The sequence below is a fragment of the Camarhynchus parvulus genome, chromosome 3, assembly GCF_901933205.1.
Source record: "Camarhynchus parvulus chromosome 3, STF_HiC, whole genome shotgun sequence".
NCBI lineage: Eukaryota > Metazoa > Chordata > Aves > Passeriformes > Thraupidae > Camarhynchus > Camarhynchus parvulus.
The window spans coordinates 83,768,292-83,774,104 of record NC_044573.1 but is presented as its reverse complement, the minus strand read 5'-3'; positions in this window follow the sequence as shown (position 1 = coordinate 83,774,104).

Genomic DNA, 5,813 nt, shown 5'->3' with positions numbered 1-5,813 from the left:
TGGCGCCGCTCCCCTGCGTGAGGCAGGGCCGGGGGCTTTGCCGCAGGAGCCGCAGCGCCCCGGCTGGAGCCCCGCGGGCCCCGGCACCGCCCGCTCGCTGCGGGGGGCGGCGGGGACGCTCCCGCACCGAGCCTCCGGGTTGTTCAGGTGGCTGCCGGCGCAGGTCCCATTTTCTCCTGCGCTTCAAAGCTCAGACCCTCATCGGGATTCCCAGAATTAAACTCGCTTTTCAGTTTCTTAAAAACCTTTTCGCATTATGTTATTTGTACTCTGGGTCTGCTCCCGACACAGGCAGTGGTACCTAACCCAGCTCAAGTCCCAGCGCAGGCTGCAGTTTGATTTCTGCCAAGACGGCAGACGTGCCGCCCTAATCCCTGACCCATTTCTGGTGCTGGGTTATATCGTATAGCATATAGTTTTCCTATGATACTGCTGTCTCAAAACACTATTCATCTGCAGGTTTGCTCTTTTTCCCTGTCCACGGACTCCAGGGACCTGTCAGACTGGTTCCCCTGCGGTGCCCAGTGAGTGGCTCCTGGCCTTGGGAGACACCCCTGAGCAGACTTGAAAAGCTACTACCATCTCCTGTCTCAAATTAACCTGACAATTAATTGCTCCTGTGCTGGCAGTGTGGCCATTGCAGCTGTATGTTCTTCCATCATCAAGGCTGTGATGGCTAAGCGTGGTTGTGTGTCTTCTCCTTCATTTTGTCCCATTGCTTCTCCTTTTTGACATCGGTTGTGCTAAAAACTCTTATGTGTTGACTTAGCACTTAATAAACTAAAGTACTTGCATGCAGTGCTGGGTAACTGTAACCACTTGAAACCCTTGGCTTCACTCACATTGTGCTCTGACTTCAGAGCAGCTCTTAACCAGCAGGCTGGTGTTCAAGCAGAGGTCGTGTCTCATCTCGACTGAGAGGGGGAGTGCTCTTCTGGGAGCTATAAAATAGATAAGGAACAATCATAAAGTGTTACCAGGGTCTTAGAAGAGACAGTAACCACATGTGGCTTTAGCATAACTGTAAATTTGTCACCCTGATTTGGTTCTATTACAAGGTTAGAATTTAAGTTTTGTACATGGTTTTATTCCTGGCTAGCTGGAAGAAATTTCCATGTGATACAGCAGATCCATTAAAACCTGCCAGAAATAACTCTTCTCTCTAACATCCGGAATTAATATTCTTGCTGTTTCATGCTACTTTAAATACTATATGATTCAAGATGACACTAAAATTAGACAACTGATACAGCTATGGAAAATTATTTTCACTTTTAAGATCTGTTGTTCTGTTTCTCTGTGGAGTATTGTCTCTCTTTAAGGTGCCTGAGTTCTATTCACACTGATGAGAGTTATGTGACTGTGGCAGCAGTATAATATCTGAGATAATATCATTCTGACTCATGTTTTCTGAATACATAATAATTTTAACTACTACTGGATTTTCTTAGCTTCTCTTCAGGTTTAATTGCCACATCACATTCCAGTATGAGTGTACACAGAGATGTCTGAGTTATAGTTTGTGGAGACAATTTGAAAACCTGTGGTGGGTAGGAAGTAGCATATTGTGCTTTTATGAGCCATACTTGCCCCTGTGCATGGAGCCAGCAGGAGACCTATACAAAATACAATTCTATGGAGACCCTAGCCTGAGAAGTCAGGTAGCACTTGGCTTTTGCAGACTTCATCCTCTGCTCTCACTGAATGTTGCCAGAAGCAGATCAGGTAAAATGACCTTTATGAAAGTTCAGCTTTGGGCAGCAATTCCCTAACTTTGTAACTCAGTCTACTTTCCTCCCACCAAGTTTCTTTACAGTTCCCCATGCTCCTTTGTCATTAAAGCCATTAGTGAAAACAAATGTAAAGGAGTTGCTGACCTCTTAGCATAACTTTTGCAAAATACTGCTGCTCTGTGGATCATAGGCGAGGACACTTGCCATGGAGAATAAGGCTGCTCATCAATTGGCCTCACAGTTTCTCACAGAACTGGAGGTGATGAAAAAACTGGGACACGCATTGTGGAAATCATCTCAGTTTTAGTCGCTCAATTTCCCTACTTAACCTGAGTTCCCGAGGCTCCATTTATAATTGATGTACAGGAATAACTATGTCTGAAGGGCAATTTTTCTCACCTATCTTTGACATCTTACCTTAGGATGAGGGGAATCATCCTTTGATATTTCTTATTTTTCTCCATTAGCTGTAAAGTCAGACTGGTACAGCTGTAGACAATTTTTAAATGCCTGAATTACATGAGATGAATCATTGTCCCAGTGTAGAAAAGACCTTGTCCTAAAGAAATCAGGTATCACACAGGTCACATGATACGTAGTTTGGTGCCTGAAATGCATTTCTGTAGCCCAGCTGATGCAACAAATATTCAAGGGGACTGATATAGATTATTTTAATGCTGCTACTGGCCATCAGGACTTGCTGAGATCCTGTATTCTGCAAGGGGCAGCTAGCCTGGGGCAACAACAGTAGAGTGCTGAGCAGAGGCAGGAAGGGAAGTATTTGCTGTGCTCTGCCCCAGAAACCTCAGGCAGCCCCTACCCAGTCACATACAGCAGACTTCCTTCTGGACATGCAGCCTGTGCTCTCTCACATAGCAGCAGTGGTGCTCAGTAATTAAAAGGAAATACAGTTTTGAACAAAACAATTTTATCAAGTGTTTCTCTGGTTAAAAGGAAGAAAATCCAAAGGAAGAAATAGTAGTGGGAAGGTTTTTTGCCTCACACACCTCTTTAATCCACATCAGGCAAAACAAAGTATTCCTTCTAGGAGGCATAATGCTGCAACGTCTCCAGTGCAGAAATAGGCAATAGTGATGAATGCCTTTCTCATGACAGGGTCACCAAACAGCATCCTGATCCAGAGCACATCCACTCAGAGCTTATCAGGGCCATGCTCTTCCAGGGCAAGGTAATATATTTATTTTCTTTCTCCCACTGGCTGCACCACAGCCGCATTGCTGCCATTCCCAGCTCGTAGGCTGTCTTGCAGGATTGGGCTGTCACAGTAGCTGGAGCAAATGCACAGCTCCTCAGCCAAAATTAGCCAGTAGGTCACATCAAAAATAAATCTTCCCAGTCTCAGGTGGTTGATTCTTGGCAGAACTTCTCATTTAAGGAGGTTAGGAATAATTTAACCAAATAATTCTTTTATCCAGATGAAATATTCACTCCACATCCTCTGAATCAAGAAACATTAAGCCTTCCTAGATAACAGGCTCACAGTGTAGCTCACAGCTTATGCAGGCTAGCTTCTCTAAGTAAGCAAAGTAGAATCCTGCAGGTAGAGTACCCATGGCAGCATGGAAGTGCATATGGGTCCAGTTCAATTATTTAACCAGCTAATTAGGTGGGCTTTGCAGCTTTTGCTCAGAGTCCATCACATTGTGGGCACATGTCCAGCACACTAGGCAGGACTGGTATGTCTGCACAGACTTGCCACCAGTACCTTTGCACATGCAAAGCTGTTGGTAGGCTATATTTAGGTTTCTGGTGGGTCGTTTTGTTGGAGTTTTGTTGGGGTTTTTATTGTGATTTGGATTGGCACAAGTATGCATTGAAAAAAAAAATGTTGCAGCATCAAAATTCTGGAACAGATAATAGTTGAAACTTGCTGGAATTCCTTCTGTGAATAGATTACTGGAGTGTCAGATACTTAGTGGTAGTAGCCAATGTCTATGTTCCCTACAGTGCCCAGGCTAGAAGCCAATGTGTAAAACAAAAACAAAACAAAGAGAAAAGAAAACCTGACTTCTTTTGCTCATCCTGTGTTTAACAGCTGAACACTCCCATGTGAAATGCTTCTTTGTGTTGTAATACAATAGACTCAAGGACTGGTTTGATGCTATTGCTAGAACAGACCAAATAGTTATTGTACTTCTGCTGAGCAAAGATGCCTAAAATACATTTTTTATATTTGGAAAACAAAACCTATACATGCTGTATACATGTTACACATGATATGTTGTATAGATCTGATGCAGGGCCAAGCTGATCTGCCTGTATTATTTTTCACACATCCCTGTAATACACCCAGATAGTAGAATTGGGACAAAAGTGCTGTTTGCACAATGAGGGTTATCAGCTTGCAACAGATAGAGCCTTAGAGGTGTAAGGAAAAATAAATCATAAAGATTTCTTCAGTGTTGGTTTGCATACTTCTGTGCTCCAGAGACAAATTAATATTGTTTTTAATTTAAGAAAAAGCAACCAGCGTTAAAAAAAAGACCTTATTAACACAGACTTCTGCCAGCCAAGAGTGTTCTGAATAGGTGGGGCAGCTTTTAATGAGGTTGAAAACATCTGATAAGGTTAAAAGATGGGGAATACACAACGTTTACTTAGATGAACAATTGAGAAAATGTGCATATCATCCCCGAAATTACTAAAAATAAAACCCAAAAGAATTTGGGAAAAAAAAATTAAAGCTTACTCTTGCTCTTTACATTGCTGAATTTATCCAGTCATTTCTTCTCAGCCATAATTGGTGACCATCGTTCCCATCATCTGTCTCATCTACATGTGTAGAGCAAAACACCTCTACCTGTGAGCAAAATACCTCATTACCTGTACATTTCTCCCCAAATGCCACATGGAATGTTGTCATGTATTGGCATAGGCTATAACCAGCTTTGCTCCCCTGAGAGGCAAGGGCAGGACGGGCACAGGGATCCCACTCGATACGCCCTCACGGTGTGTCTGTAACCTCTGCAGTGCCCTGCAGGTCAGCAATGCAGATGCAGCTTAAGTTAACTGATGGTGTCAGTGCCTGTGAGCAGGATTAAAAGCATCACAGGTTACTCTGAGCAACATTGCAGAAGAGTGGTTGCTCTGACAAATCTTGGGGGTAATCCTCCTTATTAAAGCATGCAGTCTGTGCTACCCAACTCTAAAGAAAAAAAAATCTCCTTAGAAAGGGAACACTAAAAAGCATTTAGTAAGTGTAGTCTGGTAGGCATGTTCTGCAACTTGAAATACACACAGATAGAGCAAACCAGAAAAGCCCACAGGAAACAATTTAAACAATTTGATTTGGAAGGCAAGAGTGAATGCAGTTTTTGTATCCACATTAAAGGTGATCCTGATGCTCAAGTTGAAACCCACAGAGTTTCTCTCCAATGTTGAATAGGAGAAAGGAAAAATGAAACTTCTGTAGCTCTGTAGTTAAGTTTTTTGAATTTAAAGCCATTCTTGTTCTCTGCATTTGGCCATTTAAGATACATAGGTTTCAGTGGAAATCAGGTACTTCAGTGCTTTGAGAAAACTCAGCTGGAGGCTCAGCTGAACCTTTTGATGTCAAAATACTCCTGAAATTGTATTTCCAGTAAATTCTTACAATCATTTCATCTCCCCCAAGATGTGTCATTTTAATCCTAGGTGTTCTGGCTCATCTTGTAGGTTTGGACACACACTAATGATAACTGTGATTATCACTGGAGTATAACAATATGTGCAACAGTAGAACTTGCAGTTCTGCTGTCAAGGCCTGCTCTGCTGGAAGAAAAAAATCCCTTTGAACACCTTTGAAGGTCATGCTGTGAAAGACTAACTGCTTTATAGTGTGGTTTATGGAGCTTGGCCAAAGCACTTGAAGCGCTTTTGGTCATATATCGGCATTGCTGCATTTCAAATGGAGTTACACAGTAAATCTTCATTTGCTAGGAAATTTTCTGATCCTTTGATCTGAAGCTGTTTCAGTGTTGCTTTGTTGACTCTTGTTTTAGGAGGAAAAAGCGTTTCTGGCAATTTGGTAGCTAGGCATGTCTTTAAAGAAAATGCTATTAATCAAATAAGCACAATTGC